The following is a 10764-nucleotide window of genomic DNA, read 5'->3' as shown; positions in this document are numbered from 1 at the left end:
AGTACAATAACATAGCACATATACTGTGATTTAGCAGACATAGTATGTTTTTGCACAAATACTACGATTTTGCTCAAATACTCCAAATTGCAGTGATACTATGATTTTGAAGGAATATTACAATTTGGCAGAAATACTATGTTTGGGCACAAATACTATGATTTGCTATAAATACTATGATTTGGCACAAATACTATGATTTAGCAGAAATACTATGTTTTAACATAAATAATATCTTTTGACAGAAATTTCTGCTAAAGGTACTATTTCTGCTTTTTAGCAGAAATACTGTAATTTTGCATAAATACTATGATTTGGGATAAATACTATGATTTGGCAGATATATTGTATTCAGCAAATGTACTAGAACATAACAGACATTCCTCCACTTAGTAGTAATACTATAACATGAAATAAATATTATGGTTTTGCCCCAAAACCATGATTTGCTTCACAAACAACATGATTTTTCAAAAATACTATGATTTAGCAGAAATACTATGATTGAGCAGAAGTACTAAGATGTAGTAGAAGTACTTTGATTTAGCACAAATACTATTATGGAGGAGTAATACTTTAACATGGGAGAAATATTGATACTCACACACACATACACAGAGAGCAAAGTGTGCAGGGGCTGTTAAGAGTCTGTGCTTGGTATATCTAGGTCAGCTAAATTGGCTGCACCTGCTGTAATCAGCACTTACACACACAGACACAGAGAGAGCTATGGGTTTTCTTCAGTGTATTTCTCACATTCAGGATTCCTCTAGAACAAATGGCCATAATTTGCTAACCGTAGGAGATAGAACGGTCATTCTGACACTGTTTTGTTCAGAAGAGATGGGGGAATCTGGAGGTCTTTATAATTCAGAGATAAAATATAAATTATTAAAGATATATGACTTGTAATACACTGTAACTGAGTAGAGGCAAAGCAAAACTGCCTTGACTTGCCCTCAAACAACGTTTTCTAACTCTAAATCTATATGGAGCATCAAAATCATTCTTTCACCGTAAGAAACAGCAGGCTTTGGTGAACAGTCATGGAAATTTTCAGGTCTCTGTTGAAATCCATCAAAAAGATCTGACGAGAGAAAAAAGTGTCTCATTTCCAGAGTTTGAAATCTGAACAGATCTGAGCGAGGGACAAATTTCCTATCCTCAAACAAGTGTAATTCATGGCCAAACGGTAATAGGTGAGGAAGAAATTCTTGAATTGTGAGCATCAGGGATGTCTGAAGATATATTGGCACAAGCCTCATGTCTCAACTTTGTTTCGTTAAGGAGATATGACGATTTGAAAATGCCTCTCATTAGAAAATCCAGCGCTGATTTTGAACAAACTCTCCATTGACTTTCTATGGAGAGTTTTCAGACTTTGTGTTGCTCTGAGGAGATTTGCAAAAATCTGTAAATCCCACAAGAATGATAGTGACATTTTCTGAAAGCCAGCAAAAATACCTACGTTTTGATGTATAATTTGTGGGAGTTGAGTGGAAATTGAGCGAGTAGCAAGAAGTTGTTTAGACATGAAGAGAAAATTCAGAATAGACGAGTGTACACTCTGAGTTAATTGCATAGCAACCATAACAACGCATGTATTTTGTGAAAAATCACAATTTTGCAATTGAAAACTTAAAGAGGTATAAGATTAAAACGGTAGAAGATCTGAAAAAACTGAATCACACAGGAATAGCCCAATAATCTGAGAACATTTTAAAGTTTGAATGGAGTTTCTAGGTGAAAGTATGACAAAGTAGTTAAGTTTCAAAAACAAGCAAGTTTTAGCAGAATTGTGGAAGTTTTCCATTCATTTCAATGGGACAAATTAAAGGAAAAAAGTGTAATATTTTAAAAAGTATAACAGTAATAAGCACCAAAAGTCATAGCACACATTAGCAGAAATAGCAGAACAGTTTAGAGTTTGAACTGAGAAAATCGGCTGAAAACTGAGGAAGTAGTTAAACGGCAAAAATGTAATGGAAGTCCTAAGAATAATAATAAAGAACTAGAAAAATTTGCATTTCCTGCGAAAATGCTGTGTGGATGCCTTATTGCTGAAGCTGTCTGCTCAAAAACTGAAAAAGATGAAAAGTTGCAAAAAGTTGAATGGTGGTGAAAAAAAAAAAATTGCCCTGAGCTGGATTCGAACCTGGGCCTCCTGCTCTCAAGGCAGCTACTCATCTCACTGAGCTAAACTCATTCTGACCAAGAAGAGGTGGAGAGACGGCCAACTCTGCTGAAATGAGCAGAAGCTGCTGAGAATTGTGATGATAAGAGGAGAAAAGGCTGAAAATTTTGCAGAAAAGAGGTGAATCAGCAGAATTTCTGCTGAAAAGAGGCAAAGAAGCAGAAAGTTGCGCTGAAAAGAGATGAATCAGCAGAATTTCTGCTCAAAACAGTTTTTCCTGAAAACAGCTGAGACTTGTGCTAATAAGAGGTGAAAAGGCTGAAAAATTTTGCAGAAGAGGTGAATAAGCAGAATTTGGGCTGAAAAGAGGTGAAAATTCTCCTGAAAAGAGTTCAATCAGCAGAATTTCTGCTGAAAAGAGTTCTGCAGAAGTCTTTTCAGAATTCTGCTGAAAAGATGTTTTGCTGAAAACAGCAGAAAAAGTTGGGATTTGTGCTGAAAAGTGGTGAAAAAACTGAAAATTTTGCTGAAAAGGGGTGAAAAAGCTGAAATTGAGTTAAAACAGTTTAACTGTTAACTGAAAGAAATGTTGCCATAAGCGGGATTTGAACCGGGTCTCCCAGTCTGAGAACGGCTGCTTATCTCACTGAGCTAAAACACGGCTCAACCGGGCAAGGAAAACTAGTGAGGCCACTGATAATGTGCAAAATGGGCAAAAAATATTGCAAAAAAATTCAATATCTCAAAAAGTATAGAAATTATCAGCACCAAAAGTCATAGCAAACATTAGCAGAAAGAGCAGAATTTTTTAAAGTTTGAACTGAGAAAATCGGCTGAAAACTGAAGGAGTAGTTAAGCGGCAAAAAGCGTCTGGAAGCAACTTGAAGAATAATAATAAAGAATAAAGAGAAACAGGAACTCAATAGTGTGGAAGCCCTTTAGGGCATCCACACAACTAGAAAAAGTTTGCATTTCCTCTTGAAAATGCTGTGTGGATGCCTTAACGCTGAAGCTGTCTGCTGAAAATGACTGAAAAAGATGAAAAGCTGCAAAATTGTATGGCAGTAAAGAAACTGAAAAATTATGCTGAAAACAAGTGAAGAAGCAGAAACTTTTGCTGAAAAGGCAAAGATTCTGCTTCAAAGGGGTGCAGAAGTTCAAATTTGTACTGAAAAGAGGTGAAAAGGTTCCTTCTGAAATGAGCAGAAGATACTGAGATTTGTACTGATAAGAGGTGAAAGGCTGAAAATTCTGCTTAAAATAGGTGAATCAGCAGAATTTCTACTGAAAAGAGGTAAAGAAGTAGAACGTTGCACTGGAAAACAGGTAAATCAACAGAATTTCTGCTAAAAAAATAGATTTCTGTTGAAAACACCTGAAAAAGGTGGGATTTGTGCTGAAATGGGGTGAAGAAGGGTGTTGGGCTGTTGAGAAGAGTTAAATAAGTAGAACTGATATGTTTGGGTACATATACTATGATTTGGCAATAATGATACTATGATTTGCTATAAATACTATGATTTGGCACATATACTGTATTCAGCAGACATACTATAACATAACAGAAATTCTACGACTTAGTAGTAATACTATAACATAATAGATATACTATGATTTTGCAGACAGTCTATGTTTTTGCACAACTAGCACAATGTGGCAGAAATATTATGATTTGGCACAAGTACTATGATTTAGTACAAATACTATGATTTGGCAGAAATAGTATGACTTGGCAATAATACTGCGTTTTAGCACAACTACTGAGATTTGATTGAAATACTATGATTTAGAAAAGATATTATGACTTTGTACAAATACACTGTTTTGGCACAAATAATATGATTTGGTTCAGATGCTATGATTTGAAACAAATACTATGATTTGGGAGAAATACTATTATTTAGTTGAAATACTATGATTTTCCAGAAATACTATGCCTTAGTAGTAATACTGTAACATAACAGATATATGATGATTTTGCAGACATTCTGGTTTTACACAAATACTATAATGTGGCAGAAATACTATGTTTTAGCACAAATACTATGATTTGCTATAAATACTATGATTTGGCACATATACTGTATTCAGCAGATATACTATAACAAAATAGAGAGTCTACGACTTAGTAATAATACTATAACATAATAGATATACTATGATTTTGCAGACAGTCTATGTTTTTGCACAACTAGCACAATGTGGCAGAAATACTATGATTTGGCACAAGTACTATGATTTAGTAGAAATACTCTTTTGGCAGAAATACTATGTTTCAGTACAAATACTATGATTTGGCAATAATACTGCGTTTCAGCACAGCTACTGAGATTTGATTGAAATACTATGATTTAAAAGAAATACTATGATTTCGTACAAATACTAGGTTTTGGTTCGAATACTATGATTTGCAAAAAATAGTATGATTTGCACAAGTACCATGATTTAGTACAAATACTATGAATTGGCAGAAATACTGTGACTTAGTAGTAATACTTTAACATAACAGATATACTGTGATTTTGCAGACATAGTATGTTTTTGCACATATACTACGATTTTGCTCAAATACTATGAAATTGCAGTAATACTATGATTTTGAAGGAATACTATGAATAGGTAGAAATACTATGCCTTAGTAGTAATACTATAACATAACACATATACTGTGATTTAAGAGACAATATGTTTTTTGCACAAATACTGCGATTTTGCTCAAATACTATGAAATTGCAGTAATACTTTGATTTTGAAGGAATACTATGATTAGGTAGAAATACTATGCCTTAGTAGTAGTACAATAACATAGCACATATACTGTGATTTAGCAGACATAGTATGTTTTTGCACAAATACTACGATTTTGCTCAAATACTCCGAAATTGCAGTGATACTATGATTTTGAAGGAATATTACAATTTGGCAGAAATACTATGTTTGGGCACAAATACTATGATTTGCTATAAATACTATGATTTGGCACAAATACTATGATTTAGCAGAAATACTATGTTTTAACATAAATAATATCTTTTGACAGAAATTTCTGCTAAAAGGTACTATTTCTGCTTTTTAGCAGAAATACTGTAATTTTGCATAAATACTATGATTTGGGATAAATACTATGATTTGGCAGATATATTGTATTCAGCAAATGTACTAGAACATAACAGACATTCCTCCACTTAGTAGTAATACTATAACATGAAATAAATATTATGGTTTTGCCCCAAAACCATGATTTGGCACAAACAACATGATTTTTCAAAAATACTATGATTTAGCAGAAATACTATGATTGAGCAGAAGTACTAAGATGTAGTAGAAGTACTTTGATTTAGCACAAATACTATTATGGAGGAGTAATACTTTAACATGGGAGAGATATTGATACACACACACACATACACATAGAGCAAAGTGTACAGGGGCTGTTAAGAGTCTGGGCTTGGTATATCTAGGTCAGCTAAATTGGCTGCACCTGCTGTAATCAGCACTTACACACACAGACACAGAGAGAGCTATGGGTTTCCTTCAGTGTATTTCTCACATTCAGGATTCCCCTCGAACAAATGGCCATAATTTCCTAACCGTAGGAGCTAGAACGGTCATTCTGACACTGTTTTGTTCAGAAGAGATGGGGAAATCTGCAGGTCTTCATAATTCAGACATAAAATATAAATTATTGAAGATATATGACTTGTAATACACTGTAACTGAGTTGAGGCAAAGCAAAACTGCCTTGACCTGCCCTCAAACAACGTTTTGTAACTCTAAATCTGTATGGAGCATCAAAATCATTCTTTCACCGTAAGAAACAGCAGGTTTTGGTGAACAGTCATGGAAATTTTCAGGTCTCTGTTGAAATCCATCAAAAAGATCTGACGAGAGAAAAAAGTGCCTCATTTCCAGAGTTTGAAATCTGAACAGATCTGAGCGAGGGACAAATTTCCTACCCTCAAACAAGTGTAATTCATGGCCAAACGGTAATAGGTGAGGAAGAAATTCTTGAATTGTGAGCATCAGGGATGTCTGAAGATATATTGGCACAAGCCTCATGTCTCAACTTTGTTTCGTTAAGGAGATATGACGATTTGAAAATGCCTCTCATTAGAGAAATCCAGCGCTGATTTTGAACAAACTCTCCATTGACTTTCTATGGAGAGTTTTCAGACTTTGTGTTGCTCTGAGGAGATTTGCAAAACATCTGTAAATCCCACAACAATGATGGTGACATCTTCTGAAAGCCAGCAAAAATACCTACGTTTTGATGTATAATTTGTGGGGGTTGAGTGGAAATTGAGCGAATAGCAAGAAGTTGTTTGGATAAGAAGAGAAAATTCAGAAATTTCCACTGTCCACTCTGAGTTAATTGCATAGCAACCATAACAACGCATGTATTTTGTGAAAAATCACAATTTTGCAACTGAAAACTTAAAGAGGTATAAAATTAAAACGGTAGAAGATCTGAAAAAGCTGAATCACTCAGGAATAGCCCAATAATCTGAGAACATTTTAAAGTTTGAATGGAGTTTCTAGGTGAAAGTATGAGGAAGTAGTTAAGTTTCAAAAACAAGCAAGTTTTAGCAGAATTTCTGAAGATTTCCATTCATTTCAATGGGACAAATTAAAGGAAAAAAGTGTAATATTTTAAAAAGTATAAGAGTAATAAACACCAAAAGTCATAGCACACATTAGCAGAAATAGCAGAACAGTTTAGAGTTTGAACTGAGAAAATCAGCTGAAAACTGAGGAAGTAGTTAAACGGCAAAAAATGTACGGAAGTCCTAAGAATAATAATAAAGAACTAGAAAAATTTGCATTTCCTGCGAAAATGCTGTGTGGATGCCATAACGCTGAAGCTGTCTGCTGAAAATGACTGAAAAAGATGAAAAGCTGCAAAAAATTGTATGGCGGTAAAGAAACTGAAAAATTCTGCTGAAAACAGGTGAAGAAGCAGAATCTTTTGCTGAAAAGAGTTGAAAAGGCAAAGATTCTGCTTAAAAGGGGTAAGAAGGTTCAAATTTGTACTGAAGAGGTGAAAAAGTTTCTTCTGAAATGAGCAGAAGATACTGAGATTTGTACTGATAAGAGATGAAAGGCTGAAAATTGTGCTTAAAATAGGTGAATCAGCAGAATTTCTACTGAAAAGAGGGAAAGTTGTAGAACGTTTCACTGAAAACAGGTGAATCAGTGGAATTTCCGCTAAAAAAGAGATTTCTGCTAAAAACAACCGAAAAAGCTGGTATTTGTGCTGAAAAGGGATGAAAAAACTCACAATTCTGCTGAAACGGGGTGAAGAAGAGGTGTTGGGGTCTTGAGAAGAGTTAAATAAGTTGAACTGATATGGTTGGGTACAAATAGTATGATTTGGCAATAATACTGCGTTTTAGCACAACTACTGAGATTTGATTGAAATACTATGATTTAGAAGAAATATTATGACTTTGTGCAAATACAATGTTTTGGCACAAATACTATGATTTGGTTGGAATGCTATGATTTGAAACTAATACTATGATTTGAAACTAATACTATGATTTGGCAGAAATACTATGATTTACCAGAAATACTATGTTTCTCTAAAAGTACTATGATTTTGCAGAAATACTATGCCTTAGGAGTAATACTTTAACATAACACATATATGATGATTTTGCAGACATTCTGGTTTTACACAAATACTATAATGTGGCAGAAATACTATGTTTTAGCACAAATACTATGATTTGCTATAAATACTACGATTTGGCACATATACTGTATTCAACAGATATACTATAACAAAACAGAAAGTCTACGACTTAGTAATAATACTATAACATAACAGATATACTATGATTTTGCAGACAGTCTATTTTTTTCCACAAATAGCACAATATGGCAGAAATACTATGATTGTGCAGAAATACTATGTTTCAGTACAAATACCATGATTTGGCATTAATACTGCGTTTTAGCAAACCTGCTGAGATTTGATTGAAATACTATGATGTAGAAGAAATACTATGACTTCGTCCAAATACTATGACTTCGTCCAAATACTATGTTTTGGTTCGAATACTATGATTTGCATCAAATACTATGATTTGGCACAAGTACCATGATTTCGTACAAATACTACGATTTCGCTCAAATACTATGAAATTGCAGTAATACTATGATTTTGAAGGAATACTATGATTTGGTAGAAATACTATGCCTTAGTAGTAATACTGTAACATAACAGATATACTGTGATTTTGCAGACATAGTATGTTTTTGCACAAATACTACGATTTCGCTCAAATACTGTGAAATTGCAGTAATACTATGATTTTGAAGGTATACTATGATCTGGTAGAAATACTATGCCTTAGTAGTAATACTATAACATAACAGATATACTGTGATTTAGCAGACATAGTATGTTTTTGCACAAATACTACGATTTGGCAAGAAATACTATGTTTGGGCACAAATAATATGATTTGCTATAAATACTATGATTTGGCTCATATACTATAATCAGCAGATATACTATAACATAACAGAAATTCTACGACTTAGTAGTAATACTATATCTTTACAGAAATGTTATATTTTGGCACAAAAACTATGATTTGGCAAAAATACTATGATTTAGCAGAAATACTATGATTGACCAGAAGTACTAAGATGTAGTAGAAGTACTTTGATTTAACAGAAATACTATTATGGAGTAGTAATACTTTCTGCAATCAGAGGTACTGCTTCTGTCTGCTTCATCAGGCTGTGTACTTGTATGTATTTCTGCCATGGAGCGTTAACAAGAATCTGAGGTCCGTATTAGACAAACTGCTAACATCATAAAACTTTGCAGAATTGTAATAAATTAGCAATATAAATTACAGGTCTGTTATAGTGTATAAATTTGTAGTGAAAAAAAACCATGCGGACCAAGGTGGAATTGAACCCACGACCTTTGGGCTGGAGACCCGTGTCATTACCAAATGCGCCACCGGCATAGAGAGCCGGTGTCTGGAAAACAGGGAGATGAGCAGTCAGAATTAGATCGCGGTGAGAGGCATAAAGCGTCTGGAGTTACAAAACGTCGTGTAACTCAAAAACTAGGTGGGATAGAAGCACAACTCCTTTACTGGGTGAATCAGCAGAATTTCATGAACTTTGACTGCGATTTCCATAGCTCTTTGTACCTCCGTCGCGGAGATATGACGAGAGAAGAAACGGCTTCATTTTAAGAGTTTGAAAACAAACGTAATTTATGGCTCAAGAGGAAGACGACACTTTGCTTTATTAAAATTATTGTGGCATGCAGATGAATCTTGCAAAGAAACTCACAGGGAGAGATTGAGCCTGTATTTCCACCCCAAGCTGGTAGGGGGAGCTTTTTATTGAACATACTTGCTTGTGCTACAATGTGCTTCAAGGGTCAATAACAGCATAACAGAACTCACTTATGGTACTGCATTCTTCCTATAAAACAATAACTGTCAGTGACTTTGTACCGTAGTATAAACACAACATTCAAGACAACAGTTAAAAGTAACGTAACCATAAACAATGAAACAAGAACATCTAAAATGCAGCACATGTCCCAAGGCATGATGGGAGAGAACTAGCTGTTCCCCAACACGCCACATTATTTATGATTTGTGATTTGGCAGAAACACTGGGACTTGGTATAAATATTATGATTTACATGAAATACTTTGACGTAGCAGAAATTCTATAATCTAGCAAAAAGCACTTCAGCATAGCAGAAATTCTATGATTGAGCAGAATTACTAGGATTTAGCACAAACACTATGATTTGTCTAAAAAAAAACCTTTATTTTGCAGTTATATTGTGATTTGGCAGAAATACTATGCTTTGGAACAAATACCAAGATTTGGCAGAAATACTATGAGCAGTAATAATATAACATAGCAGAAATACTGTTATTTTGTGAAAATACTATGCTTTGGCACAAATACCAAGATTTGGCAGAAATACTATGAGCAGTAATAATATAACATAGCAGAAATACTGTTATTTTGTGAAAATACTATGCTTTGGCCAAAATACTATGATTTAGCAGAAATACTATGATTGAGCAGAAGTACTAAGATTTAGTAGAAGTACTTTGATTTAACAGAAATACTATTATGGAGGAGTAATACTTTAAAATGGGAGAAATATTGATACACACACACATACACAGAGCCTAAAGGGAACAGTGGCTGTTAAGAGTCTGGGCTTGGTATATCTAGGTCAGTTAAATTAGCTGCACCTGCTGTAATCAGCCCTTACACACACAGACACAGAGAGAGGTATGAGTTTTCTGCAGTGTATTTCTTACATTCACATTCAGGATTCCCCTCGAACCTCCTGGTCTCAAGGCAGCTACTCATCTCACTGAGCCAAACTCATTCTCACAAAAAAGAGGTAGATAGACTGACAATTGTGCTGAAATTATCAGAAGCTGCTGAGAACTGTGCTGATAAGAGGCAAAAAGGATGAAAATTTTGCAGAAAAGAGGTGAATCAGCAGAATTTCTGCAGAAAAGAGGCAAAGAAGCAGAACGTTGCGCTGAAAAGAGGTGAATCAGCAGAGTTTCTGCTGAAAAGAGGTTGTTTTTTTCTGAAAACCGCCAAAAAAGCTGGAATTT

The sequence above is a fragment of the Oreochromis aureus genome, linkage group 20 (assembly GCF_013358895.1).
Source record: "Oreochromis aureus strain Israel breed Guangdong linkage group 20, ZZ_aureus, whole genome shotgun sequence".
Taxonomy (NCBI): Eukaryota; Metazoa; Chordata; class Actinopteri; order Cichliformes; family Cichlidae; genus Oreochromis; species Oreochromis aureus.
This window is presented reverse-complemented; position numbering follows the sequence as displayed.